The sequence below is a fragment of the Mesoplodon densirostris genome, chromosome 7 (assembly GCF_025265405.1).
Source record: "Mesoplodon densirostris isolate mMesDen1 chromosome 7, mMesDen1 primary haplotype, whole genome shotgun sequence".
NCBI classification, from domain to species: Eukaryota; Metazoa; Chordata; class Mammalia; order Artiodactyla; family Ziphiidae; genus Mesoplodon; species Mesoplodon densirostris.
In genome coordinates, this window is record NC_082667.1 from 112,378,960 (window position 1) to 112,392,637 (window position 13,678).

Genomic DNA, 13,678 nt, shown 5'->3' on the forward strand with positions numbered 1-13,678 from the left:
CAGACAGGGACAGATGGCCCTGGGATGGCCCACAAGTAACACTGGGAAGGGTTGGGGTCTGGGGGTGGAGCCACACCTTCCAGTCCCCAGAATCGCAGGAGGGCTCCTAAGTCCCTCTCTCCTGTCTACTTCAATCTGGCAGGCAACTGACAGACCTCTCCCTCCCTGCAGCCTCAGGTGGTCATGCCATCACTAACAGCCCCCTGGAAGCTGCCTCTCGGCGCTGGCAGCTGGTTTACAGTTCCCCTGTCGGGGGAGAGGGTCCCTATTGGGGCTGAGGCCTTGAGCACGCCTATCCCCTCCCCCAACCCCCAGTTTCACTCTTGAGGACAGTGCCAGCATCTTTCAGGTGAGCAGACAGCTTGGGTTGGCGCCCCTTGCATTACCTGGCACGGCTGTCCCTGGAGGCTGCAGAACGCACCCCGGGCGGGAGAGCGGGCCGGGGCCCTGGCTATAGCCTTGCTGCGCAAGACAGGGACAGGACGGGCACTCACATGGCCACGAGTCTCCTTGTTGCCAAAGGAACGGCCTGAACTGAATGGCCCTTTCATGGGGCAGTGGGAGGCCAGCCGATTGGCTGTGATCCCCCGTCCCCCTCCCTGCCCAGCATGGGGCCCCTGCTGCCCGACTCCTTTCACTGTTTACCCAGAGCTGGCAAGTACAGGCATGTGGTTCCAGGCAGTGCCTCCCCAGGTGCCCGCCACCTCAGACAGCAGGGGCAGCCTCCCTGCCAGCCTCCTCCTCCGTGCCATCTCACCGGGGCCCTCAGCTTTTCCCTGCTCTGCCAGGCTTCCCTCTCGCTTTGCTCAGATTCCCTCTCTTGGGAGGTGTGGTGGCATCCCTCTTCCTGAAAGGATGAGTGAGCCAGCTGGCCACTGCCCCGCCAGCAGGTACTGAGCACCCCTGGACCAGGCATCACCCTGAGTGCTTCTCGGGCAGCCTCTCATTTCTCAGCAGCCCGAAGTCCAACACTCATACAGCCTTCCCTGCGCCCCTGGCTTACAAATATCATTTGAAGGTTTAATTTTTTTATGTTAAATTGAAATTCAAAATATTTTCATTCAAAATTTTTAAAAAATAGACAAGATATTTAAATAATGAAACGTTCAAATGAAGCATTTAGCATTCATATTTCTGACGTTATTAAAGCTTAAAACTGCACTAAGACTTCTGCGTATTAACTCAATCCTCACGACTGCCCTAAGCAACAGGTGCTATTATTATGCCCGTTTGCAGATGAGAAAACTAGGGTTCGGGGAAGCGATGTGGATTTCCCCAAGGTCACACTGGGAGCAGTGGCGGAGCTGGACTGGGACCTACCTGGGCTCTGTCTGTTGACAGCTGCCCTGAAGCCAACCCCCCACGTCCCTTCTCACTTCCCTGGCCTCTCCCTGAGCTGGCACAGGGTGGGGGGCCTGCAGCACGGGGTTGAGGGGGATCCAGGCATCCACTGTCTAGGCAACAGCACAGCAGGTTCAGACTCCCGCAGGAGCTGCCCTTCGAGTTTCCACTGCAGGCGAATGAAAGCGAAGCCAGGTGCAACCTGAGCCCCAGTACGATGCTGATCGGCCGAGACATGGTCCAGGAGGCCTCCATTTCACCCATGATGCCAAGCTCCTTCATGTCCCCTGGCACCAGCATCTGGCCCCAGCCAGGGCCCTTGGCCCAAGGCCTGGTTATGGACATGCCCCCCCGGCCTCCTACCCTTGCTGCAGCTCAACCCACCCCCCGAGGTACCCAGACTAGGTGAGTCAGGGGTTAAAATGAACCCTATCTTCCTGGGGCCACCAGCCCTTAACGTCAGCCACTGTCATTTCCTGTTGCTCACGTGAAGGGCTCCGTAACCTGCCCAGCCAGGGGAGGGACTTGCTCCCCAGGAATCCCAGGCACTCCTGGCCCCCACGGTAGGGGATGGGTGATGCCCAACATCCCAGCAGCCTTCACGGCCCCTCTCTGCCCAGATCTGCTCTCCTTTCTGGGGGTGAAGGCGTGCCAGCTTCTGTGGCCTTGCCACTGCCTGGATAGAGAGCCCCTAGCTGGGCTTCAGAGGTGCGCCTCAGCCGGATTTAGTCCCTTCCCTCCTACTCAGGTGTCCGGGACAGGTGAGTGGGGAATCCCAGCCAGTTCCACTAGGTGCTTGGGAACCTCCACAGCGGTGACCTCAGAGCTTCCCAAAGCCGCTTGCTAACAACATCGGAATGAGGCAGTGAGACAGCTGACCTTGAAGGGTAAAGTGGGCTGAGAGAGGGGCCCTGTCATCCCCACTTTCCAAGCCGCACGCCCAGCTGCTGGGGCACTGCCTACACACAAGTGTCAATTCCTAGGTCGAGGAGTGTCCCGGCCAAAGCAGAGGACACAGGTGGAGTGGAAGGTCGGGGTGAGGGATACCTGTGCACTTAGTCCAGGAGTTGTTCGCTCCTCTCAGGCCCACTCCCTTGCAGCCTGCCACCAGGGCCTCTGCCCCTCAGGGGCTGGCACCCACCCCACTGACCCACCACTTCAGTGCCTAATATGCCTTGGCAGGGGGTCATCCAAGGGGCAGTGGGTCCCTCTCAGTCTCTCTAGGTCCCAGTAGTTACCCAAGGGCTGGGAGGCGGTGAAGAGGTAAGATAAAGAGACTGGGGATTAGAGCCAGAATCCTGCCTGGAGGAGAAGACGTGGGTGGGCTTAGGGCAGTGTCTCTACAGGGCGCTCCTTAATTTGGGGTTGGGAGGGGGTGGGCATCTCTACACTTCCAAGAAAAGGCAAAGATATGGGCCCCTGGGCAGTATTGGAACCCTTAAATTCTCCTTTCCAACCACCTCCCTTCGAGGCACTCTCCTGGTACCCACCCCAGGGGAGAGCCCCAGGCTCCCTCCCTCTCCTCTAGGGCTTCGTTGTTCCTCCTCCTGGCCTCTGAGCCCTTGGTCTTGTCCATAGCACCTACCAGGCCCGGTGGGGTGGCCTCTCACATGCTCCCCCAGACAGACAGGGCTCCTTCAAACAGACAGTCCAGGGCCCTCTGGACAACGGCCCTGTGAAGTTCGGACATCAAAGGGGCAGTTACTGACCTGTGTCTGGGGACACTGGACAGGATCTGGGGGCTTCTCCTTCCCCAGCAGGGCAGGGAGTGCAGTGGCCAGCCCAGAGGCAGGGCTCCGACTCGGGCTGGGTAATCCGGAGCTCAGGTTACCGACTCCGATATATATAGTATCTTATCTGACCTCACGGAGATGGCTAGCTCCACTCGCTGGCATTCCAAGCCCCGGGGAGAATTAAAGGGGCAGTGGCAGGCCCTCTCCTCTAGGTGGGCCAGTGCCAGGCAAGGAGATCCTACGAGACTGTTTGAAAGGAGGCGTTTTGAAATGGAACAGGAGGATTCAAGAGGAAACAACTGGAAAGAGGGTAGAGGGAGGCAGGTGGGATTAGGCAAAAATATGGAGAAAGAGGTGTCCGTCCCTGAACTGGAGAAGAGCAGGAAGCCTCAGTCCACCTCCTTTAGTTTGAAATGGAGGAGACCTAGAGGCAGACAGCAGCTCGCTCAAGGGCACACAGGTAGGCAGAGGCAGGAGGGACCCCTCTCAGGTTCCCAGTCCAAACTCTTTTATAATGGACTTCCAGGCCTGGGCTTGTATTCCGGGGCTTTCCCTTTTATTGGCTCTGAGACAGTGGGCAGGTCACTTAAGCTGTCTGGACCTTATTTAGTCTGTAAAGCAAGAGCAATAATAATGCTATACCTCACAGGTGTGAGGGTTAAATAATATTTGTAAATTTCCTGGCACATAGTAAGAGTTCAATAAATGATCATTATTACTATATTGAATACTTCCACTCATTATTATAATTAGTGGTAGTATCTGTAGTAGTACCTCCCAGGTGAAGCTTGCTAGGGAGAAAAGGGCCTCCAGGCCCCCCTGCGGGAGTACTCTGTTCTAATGCCAGAGAACAGCGCCATGGTTTTCTGAGCTGGTCCATGTCCCATAACTGGCAAGGCAAACGAGGCTTGCCCTATTCCCAGATGTCCAGTCCACCCATCAGAGAAGGGCCAGGCCCACTTGGGCTCCTTCCTCCTCCACCGAGAAAAATACAGCAAGTGCAGATTCCCCCAGGCTACCAGGAGCAAGGCTGGCTGCTCTGGTGTGTCCACTCTACCTGTAGGAGTGCTCAGGATCCCGAGCCTACGGAGCGGGGCTGACTGGGCAGGGCACAGAAGGAAGCTGCTGGATTCTTAACCTCTTGGGCCTTGGTGCTCTTGTCTGCTCCCAGTCTGTTTCTCCTGTTTCTCGATGGCTCTCCCTGAGGACTGGGAGTACCCGGGATGGTGCCTCCACCCTGTCTCAGCAGAGGCTACTGACTCAGCTCAGGTCACGATGATGCACTTCAGAGGACGCCCTCGTACCCGGCCCTCATTCCAGTCCTCATTCCGACTCCAGTTTGGCATCATTTACAGCATCACAGGAGTGGTGGCTGCTCCAACCCCAGCCCAACCAGCTCTCCTTTCCTCCACTTTATGCGTCCCCGACTTGGGGACCTTCTCATGCCTGTGCCTGAGGAGGTGAGCATCAGCAGGATCCAGCTCAGGCCCATTCTAAGAGCAGCCAGATGAGCAGGTAGATGCTCACACCTTAGCTAGAATGGGTTGGCCAGAGCTTCCTTAGACTGTTAAGTATAAGTTACTTGCCTTGGAGCACCGCGTGCCTGCTGCTGGTTTGGGATTGGTGAGAATTTCAAAGATGCCTCTTTCTGGTTTGGGATTGGTGGAAAATCTCCTCTTCCACTTGACTGCTACCCTCCCCCCACCCCACCCTCTTTGGCAAACCGACCAGAGACAGCCCCCAGGAGCTTTGAGAGGAGGGAGTAAATGAGCTGCCACGCACACGTGGGGAGGGCGTTGTCAGGGTCCAGGCGTCACTCTCAGCCACATCCCACACAGGCCTCAGAGACCTGGTCCTGCCCAAGCACCGTTTCCTTAGAACACACTGATCAGTACACAGATGGCTCTTCCCGGCACCCTAGGCTGTCAGCTGGCAGGCCCCCGCCCCCCCATACAACTGGTACCCACAGCTGGAGATCCTCAGCGCAGCTGGCGCTCGCCCTACATTTCTAGTGCCCATTCTGCCCAGGCTGTCGTTGACACCTCACTTTCTGAGCCTCAAAAGGCACTGCCCTCTGCATCCCCCCTCCTCAGCCTCAGACAGGTGGCACGTACCTGCCTCTTCTCCGAAGACGGACGGGTCAAGCCGGGCACAAGCATGGAGCTGCGGGTGAGTCCCGGCTGGTACTGGAGCAGCGCAATGAGCAGCAGCTGACGCAGAGGGCTCCCTGGCCTCGGCTCCTGCCCGCCTCTCCCGCACCTCCGCAGGGGGCCCAGAGAGGACCTCCCTGGGAAATTGGCGCCACCCAGCGGGCAGCTGCCTCATTGCGCCGGGGCAGGCAAAGCGACAGCCCGCGTCTCGCGTCACCGAGACGCGTCACTGCTATTGGCCTGTTCCTATTGTGGCGTCATTAGAGCCCCGCCCGGCCAGGATCTCTCAGGCGCCCGATGTATGCAGAGAACCACGTGGAGGAAAGGCACGCGAGTTTGGAGGGGGTGGAGCACCTGAATATGACACGACGGGACAGCTGGAAGGTATTGGGAAAGAGGAAGGGTCATGCGGAGAAGGCTCAGGAGTTGAACCCCAGGGCGTATGGATCAGCTTTCAGTTTTTAGGGAAGGCTAAATGTTCCCGCTCCTTCCCACCGGGCTGGGAGAGGGCCAGTTCTTCCGCCTCTTCTCTTTTTCGCTTCTCTTTCTCTACTCTCTGCTCATTTTACTCGCACGAGACCAGTGACTGATGGTGCCTCCCTGAGTGGGTAAACGGTGGCACTGAGTCAGTGGAAGAGATTCTCTTTTGTCCTTTAAGAAAAAGCTGAAAGGAAACTTGAATTTTTGCGGTTCCCATTCTTCGTGTATAACCTTTCCCCCATCCTCCACGGTGGTGAAGAAAACCACACAGCCAGGTAGACTGGTGCCAAGGCAAGTCCAGGTTTTCAATTTCACCTGGACCATCAGTCCTTCCAGGTGTCCTTAGCTCCTTCTCTTCTCTTTGGCTGGTATTTCTGTCCATCACCACCCTCCTCAAGTCCCTCAAGTCTTCTATTTCCTAGAGAAACTAGAGGCAATCAGGAGGGAAGCACTTAAAGTTCTGTGTACAAACATAGCCGAATCCATTCTTACCTCTGCTCCAGAAGCAGTGAAAGAGGTGTCCCTCTTTCTTGTCCAAGACAAATCCCTTCTGGATCTCAACTCTTTTGTTTCCTTAATGTTACCCAAAAACTGGGTTCGCCTCTTGGTGGGTGTTGAGCCAAAAGACACAACCAGGCCAAAGATCAGGAGAAGGAAGAATGTTTTACTTGCAGCAAGTACGGAGAATACAAGGGATCTTCCCCAAAGCAGTGTCTCCCTGAACAGCAAAACTGGGGAAGTTTTAAGCTAAGAGTGCTTGCATATTCGTGACGGGGCTTGAGCGGAGTTCAGCATAGAATTGGGTCAAAGTTGGGCTTCCCTGGTGGCGCAGTGGTTAAGAATCCGCCTGCCAATGCAGGGGACACGGGTTCGAGCCCTGGTCCGGGAAGATCCCACATGCTGCGGAGCAACTAAGCCCGTGCCACAACTACTGAGCCTGTGCTCTAGAGCCTGTGAGCCACAACTGCTGAGCCCGTGTGCTGCAACTACTGAAGCCCGTGTGCCTAGAGCCCATGCTCTGCAACAAGAGAAGCCACCACAATGAGAAGCCCGTGCACCGCAACGAAGAGTAGCCCCCGCTCGCTGCAACTAGAGAAAGCCCGCAAGCAGCAACAAAGACCCAACGCAGCCAAAAATAAATAAATAAAATTAAAAAAAGAATTGGGTCAAAGTTTAACAGAGAGCTTTAGTTGATTGAAATTAGAGTGTCAGAAAAGGTCAACATCATTCCTTAGGTTCATACCAGTCTAGGGTCTCAGCAGATAGTTACCATCCTCCACCTGGTTGGGGGCCTTAGTTCCAGCCCAACTCAAAGATTTGCATCAGATTGTTATGTATATCCCTTGAGGAGGAACTAGGACTCTGTTTTATTAAAGTATTGTTCACTATTGCTTACTGGACTATTGTTTCTTTTTTTCCCCCCATATCCTCAAGTTATTCTCTATGTCTGCGTCTTTATTCCTGCCCTGCCACTAGGTTCATCAGTACCATTTTTTTTTAGATTCCATATATATGTGTTAACATATGGTATTTGTTTTTCTCTTTCTGACTTACTTCACTCTGTATGACAGACTCTAGGTCCATCCACCTCACTACAAATAACTCAGTTTCGTTCCGTTTTATGGCTGAGTAATATTCCATTGTATATATGTGCCACATCTTCTTTATCCATTTATCTGTTGATGGACATTTAGGTTGCTTCCATGTCCTGGCTATTGTAAATAGTGCTGCAATGAACATTGTGGTACATGTATCTTTTTGAATTATGGTTTTCTCAGGGTATATGCCCAGTAGTGGGATTGCTGGGTCCTATGGTAGTTCTACTTTTAGTTTTTTAAGGAACCTCCATACTGGTCTCCATAGTGGCTGTATCAATTTACATTCCCACCAACAGTGCAGGAGGGTTCCCTTTTCTCCACACCCTCTCCAGCATTTATTGTTTCTAGATTTTTTTGTGATGGCCATTCTGACTGGTGTGAGGTGATACCTCATTGTGGTTTTGATTTGCATTTCTCTAATGCTTAGTGATGTTGAGCATCTTTTCATGTGTTGTTGGCAATCTGTATGTCTTCTTTGGAGAAATGTCTTTTAGGTCTTCCACCCATTTTTGGATTGGGTTGTTTGGTTTTTTTGATATTGAGCTGCATGAGCTGCTCATATATTTTGGAGATTAATCCTTTGTCAGTTGCTTTGTTTGCAAATATTTTCTCCCATTCTGAGGGTTGTCTTTTGGTCTTGTTTATGGTTTCCTTTGCTGTGCAAAAGCTTTTAAGTTTCATTAGGTCCCATTTGTTTATTTTAGTTTTTATTTCCATTTCTCTTGGAGGTGGGTCAAAAAGGATGTTGCTGTGATTTATGTCATAGAGTGTTCTGCTTATGTTTTCCTCTAAGAGTTTTATAGTGTCTGGCCTTACATTTAGGTCTTTAATCCATTTTAAGTTTATTTTTGTGTATGGTGTTAGGGAGTGTTCTAATTTCATTCATTTACATGTAGCTGTCCAGTTTTCCCAGCACCACTTATTGAAGAGGCTGTCTTTTCTCCATTGTATATTCTTGCCTCCTTTGTCAAAGATAAGGTGACCATATGTGTAGGGGTTTATCTCTGGGCTTTCTATCCTGTTCCATTGATCCATATTTCTGTTTTTGTGCCAGTACCATACTGTCTTGATTACTGTAGCTTTGTAGTATAGTCTGAAGTCAGGGAGCCTGATTCCTCCAGCTCCATTTTTCTCTCTCAAGGTTGCTTTGGCTATTCGGGGTCTTTTGTGTTTCCATACAAATTGTAAAATTTCTTCTTCTAGTTCTGTGAAAAATGCTATTGGTAATTTGATAGGCATTGCATTGAATCTGTAGATTGCTTTGGGTAGTATAGTCATTTTCACAATGTTGATTCTTCCAATCCAAGAACATGGTATATCTCTCCATCTGTTTGTGTCATCTTTGATTTCTTTCATCAGTGTCTTATAGTTTTCTGCATACAGGTCTTTTGTCTCCTTAGGTAGGTTTATTCCTAGGTATTTTATTCTTTTTGTTGCAATGGTAAATGGGAGTGTTTCCTTAATTTCTCTTTTTGATTTTTTGTTGTTTGAACTATTGTTTCTTGACTGCTTTTCCTTTTTTCCTGCGTTCCCTCCCTTCTCTTAATCTCATTAATTACTGAGACTTGTTCAAGGGCTGGCATTGTGGCCAGGCTTAGATCACAAAATAGCTTAGGCCAGAAATGACTTCTCTTCCGTCAAGAAAGCCATGCCTAGTTCTCTTTCTCCAGGGACCTTCTATCCCATCTGCTTACCTTCGGACCCTCATTCCACTGCATTTTACGGACAGCTACTGGACACGCCAGGTAGTCTTCTAGGAGCTGAGGATGTAACAGTGAATAAAACAGGCAAAGTAAGTTAAGGGGCTTGCATTCTAGTAGAAGTAGAAGACAGTAACCAAATAAGGAAATAAGTAAAATATATAGTATTGGATGGCAGTAAGAGCTATGGAGGCAAATAAAGCTGGGGGGATGATACAGAGTGTGTAACGTGTCATCAGAGGTCTCAATGAGAAGGTGACATTTGAATGACCTGAAAGAGGTGAAGGAGTGAGCCATCTAGAAATCTGGGCAAAGAATGTTCTAAGTAGAGGGAACAGTAAATGCAAATGTGCTGAGATAGGCATGCGCTTGCTACCTTCGAGGAAGAGCAAGAAGGTCAGTGTGGCTGGAGTGCAGAGAGTGGAAGATGAAGTCAAAGAGATAAGGGAGAGACCTCACCTTGCAGGGCCCTAGGCCATTTCAATGACTTTAACTTTTACTCTGAGATAGGAGCCATTGGAGGATTTTGAGCAGAAGAGGGACATGGATGTCATTTTTGCTTTAACAGAATCCCTTTAGCTACTGTATGGAGGACAGACCTGAAGAGAGACAGAGTAGAAGGAGGAGACTGCAATCATCTGGTAAGAGGTGATGGTGGCTCAGGTTAATGTGGTAGCAGGAGAGGAAGTGAGAAATGGTTGGATTCTGGATGTATTTTGAATGTAGAGCCAACAGGCTTTCCTGATGGATTAGGTGGTGTGAGAAAAAAGGATTTTTTGGTCTGAACATTAACTGAGGATGTATAGGCTGTGGAAGGGGCAGATTTGGGAGTGGCGGGGAGGGCAGGAACTTGATTTAACACATATTAAGTTTGAGATGTCTATTAGGCATGTCAAGATGCCAAGAGTTTGGATCTACACGTTTTGCAAAGTCTGTGTTGGAGATATAAAATTGAGAGTCTTCCGCATACGGATGTTATTTAAAGTCATGAGATTAGAAGAGATCACCAAGGGAGCAAATATAAATAGAGAAGAAAAGATGTGCAAGGACTGAATCCTGGAGCTCTCTAACATTAAATGGTTTTAGAAGAGAGTAGGAACCATCAAAGGACATGAAAGGAATGGCCAGTGAAGTAGGGGAAAAAACCGCAGGAGGTGATGGTATGCTGAAAGCCAAGAGAAGAAAACGTATCAAGGAGGAAAGATCAATTGTGTCAAATGCTGCATGTGGGTTAAAAGATGAGGTTGTTGGTGACCTTGACAAGAATGGTTTTGGTAGTGGTGGAGTGAAAGTTGGATTGTGGGTGGTTCAAGAAAGAATGGGAGGAGAGGGAGGGACAAGGTATAGACAACTCTTTTTTAAAAATATTTATTTATTTATTTGGCTGCCCCGGGTCTTAGTTGCTGCACATGGGATCTTCGTTGCCACGTGTGGCATCTTCGTTGCAGCATGCAGGATCTAGTTCCCTGACCAGGGATCGAACCTGGGCCCCCTGCATTGGGACGGCGGAGTCTTAATCACTGGACCACCAGGGAAGTCCCCTAGACAATTCTGTGGAGGAATATTGTGGTAAGGGAAGGAGAGAGATTGGGTGGGAGCTAAAAGGAGAAGTGAGGGTAAGATGTTACCTGAACAACCTGGGGTCTGCTCTCCTGTGCACAGTAAAGCCAATCTACTGACACTGGGCTGTAGTGAAGGAAAGTGCAATGTTTACTGAAGACACCAGACAAGGGGCACAGGCAGCTAACGCTCAAAAAAACTCGAACTCCCTGATGACTTTCAGGAAAAGGATTTAAAGATGGGGTGAGGGAGAGGGTTGTGGGGGTGTGTGATCAGCTGGTAAACATTCTTCTGATTGGTTGGTGGTGAGGTAATCAGGAGTTACTATCATCAATCTTCTCGTTCCAACTGTCTGGGGTCTAAGTGTTTGTGGTCAGCATGCAGTTAACTTCTTCCATCTGGGGGTTTCAGTATCTGCAAAACAGCTCAAAGGACATGGCCCAGAATACTATCTATAGCCCTTGAGGAGGAACTAAAGGTACTTGACTTGGTTTAATGGCTAAACTCTTATTATTTTGTCTTGTTTGACTGTTTTCCTTTGTTTCTGCATTTTCTCACTTCTCTGATTAAATTTGTTCTTTGGAACTCAGGGAAGCCCTAGGAGGCTAAAGTTCTTCTACAAACAAGAGGCAGGCAGAGGACATGGGAAGTCTGTCCCGGGAGGGCCCCATAGGGTCCTGCTCAGCTACAAAGAAAATTTTTTTAAGTTGATGAGATTATATGTTTGTATGTTGATGAGAAAAAGCCAGTAGAGTCAGAATAGACGATGCAGGAGAGAGATCAGTGGAGCAACATCCTTGATGAGGTGAGAGTGGATGGGATCTAGTACAGAAGTGAGGGCTTGGCTTTGGCCAGGGCACAAAGGCTGCATCCAGAGTAAGAAGAGAGAAGGCACAGTATTTGGGCACCGATGTAGGGAGGTGGATGGATGGGGTGGGAGCTAGTGGACATTCTCTCGGATGGCCTCTTTTCTCTCAGTGAATTAGGAAGCAAGGCCAGCTGAGAGTGAGGATGGAGGAAGGGGCTGGAAATTTAGAGAGGTGTGCGTGGGGCGCGGGGGTGGTGGTTAATAAACTAGTCATCTCGGGGCACTTAACTTTGAGTGTGTATCAGAATCACCTAGAGAGTCTGATAAAGCCCCGTCCAGAGTTTCTGATTCTGGAGGTCTGAGGTGGGCCTGAGAATTTGCATTTCTAACATGTTTCTGGGTGATGCTGAGGCTGCTGGTCTGGGGTCGGCCCTTTGAGAGCTAGCTAGCACGTGCCAGTGAGTGGGAGAGTGAACGAATGAATTGTAGACATACAGTGGGATTGTCAGGCAGCATCAAGGGCCCATCTGAGGTTAGAAAGCATGGATTGGAAGTGTCTCCACTCAGTATTCTTTCGCATCACATTCAGTCACTGTCCCTGGGTAGAGTCCTGTCTTTAAAACTTTCATTTTCTGCCAACTTTCCCTTTGACATATAAGTCTCTCAATTCTTCCCCTTAAAAGCATGAAAATCTCGCTAATTCCCTGGCGGTCCACAGTGGTTAGGACTCTGTGCTTTCACTGCGAGGGCGTGGGTTCAATCCCTGGTTGAGGAATTAAGATCCTGTAAGCTGTGTGGGGCGGGCAAAAAAAATTAAAAAAAAAGAGTTCATATACATGAAAAGCTCTCAATAGTGCCTGGCATGTAGTGAGTGCCTAAGAGCACTGTGATCTGCTACTCATCCATCAGTTACTACTTGTATGGGCTGACGATGCCCAAATCTGTATTTTCAGGTGGACCTCACTCCTGAGTACCAGTCATAATTATCCAGATGCCTCCTGACATACCCTTGGACATCACATCAGTATCTCAATTTCAGCACGTCCAAACCTTAAACTTATCATTTTCCAACTGTTTGTTCCCCTTCCTTTAATTCCCACATCTTTGAATGGTGGCATCATCTATCCAGTTTGCTACCAGAAATTTGCTAGTTTCCAAGTTCTCTCCTCCCATACTTCTCAAACAGAGGTATTCTCTTAGTCTACCAACTCAGGAGACATAACATTGTTTTTCTGTAATATAACTACATTTCTATTTGGAGCCAGCCCCTATTCTACTGCAGTGGTGGACACTGAGTTTCAGTCACTTGATGGAATTGCCCCTCCTTTCTCCAGGGATTGCCTGAACTCCAGGGGGTGTCCCATCCGTATTTGCTAAAGCCCTGGAGGAAGTGGCCCTTGTTATTAAGTGGCCATCCAAGTGTCCACTGGGATGTCTGCTTCCTGGTTGCTGCTTGTGTGGCCTCTTTAGGTTTGACGTGTCTCTGCTACCTCTGGGTCATTCTGGGACACTTGAGAATTATTCTGCAGCTTCCAGGCCCCAGAGTAGCATGAGAAGATAGGATGCTGTCCAGGGTTCCAGCTGTGTCCAAAATAGGCTGCACTCTGCAGTCATTTCCTCTTTCTGGGGACCTGTCCTCTATCTGAGGACCTACTCAGGATGGGGCGGTAGGGACCCACAGTGATCATATCTCAAAACCCTCTCTGGGTTCTTTGCTGTCTCTGTGCTTTCCCTCTGGCTTGTGTCTACTGGTAGGCGTGCTAATGGGAGGCCTGGCTCTACCCGAGATATTTTCTCCACATCTTCTGTCCAGGCTGTGGCTCCTGTCTGTCTTATTAAGGGTCTAGGCAAATGAGATGTAAAAGCCAGAAGTGGCTTCCTATTTTTTTTTTTTTTTTTTTTTTGCGGTATGCGGGCCTCTCACTGTTGTGGCCTCCCCCGTCGCGGAGCACAGGCTCCGGATGCGCAGGCTCCGGACGCGCAGGCTCAGCGGCCATGGCCCACGGGCCCAGCCGCTCCGCGGCATATGGGATCCTCCCAGACCGGGGCACGAACCCGTATCCCCTGCATCGGCAGGCGGACTCTCAACCACTTGCGCCACCAGGGAGGCCCGTGGCTTCCTATTTTTTCCCCCTGGTTTTTGCTGTCATATCCTTTCACTGAAGCATAAACACAAAAGCTTGGCTGGTTAAAGTGGGGCTATGGGGTAAAGGGGAGCCAACAAAAATAATATTTTAAAATATCACCGTATTCACTACATCTCATGGGGATCATATCTTTTATTTTTAAAAATATTTATTTATTTATT